This window comes from Aplysia californica, unplaced genomic scaffold (genome assembly GCF_000002075.1).
Source record: "Aplysia californica isolate F4 #8 unplaced genomic scaffold, AplCal3.0 scaffold00604, whole genome shotgun sequence".
NCBI lineage: Eukaryota > Metazoa > Mollusca > Gastropoda > Aplysiida > Aplysiidae > Aplysia > Aplysia californica.
In genome coordinates this window covers 495,577-496,147 of record NW_004797874.1, presented here as the reverse complement: position 1 = coordinate 496,147, position 571 = coordinate 495,577, and positions in this window count along the sequence as shown.

The window sequence follows — 571 nt, the reverse complement described above, 5'->3', positions numbered from 1 at the left end:
CAGAACAACACGCTACACAGAAACAGGAAAACACGCTACACAGGACAATGCGCTACACAGAAACAGGACAACACGCTACACAGGACAACACGCTACACAGAAACAGGACAACACGCTACACAGGACAACACGCTACACAGAAACGTGAAAACGCGCTACACAGGAAAAAACATGGAATTTTTAAAAAAGAATAAAACCCTAGAAGTTGTTTGATATGCAGCATGCAAGTACCGGTAGTAACAAGGGAGAAAATCCCAGTACAGAGGACAGCAAGTGACCTTGACTCAGTGCCACACCCACAAAACAGGTGACCTTGACCTGATGCCACACCCACAAAACACCCTCTGTTTTATTTTTCCAACCTCTCAAACAGTTTGCTTTGCAACCAGGAATCAAAGCAGTGACGGACTCACAAACAAGGAATCAAAGCAGTGACGGACTCATAGACAAGGAATCAAAGCTGTGACGGACTCATAGACAAGGAATCAAAGCAGTGACGGACTCATAGACAAGGAATCAAAGCAGTGACGGACTCATAGACAAGGAATCAAAGCAGTGACGGACTCATAGA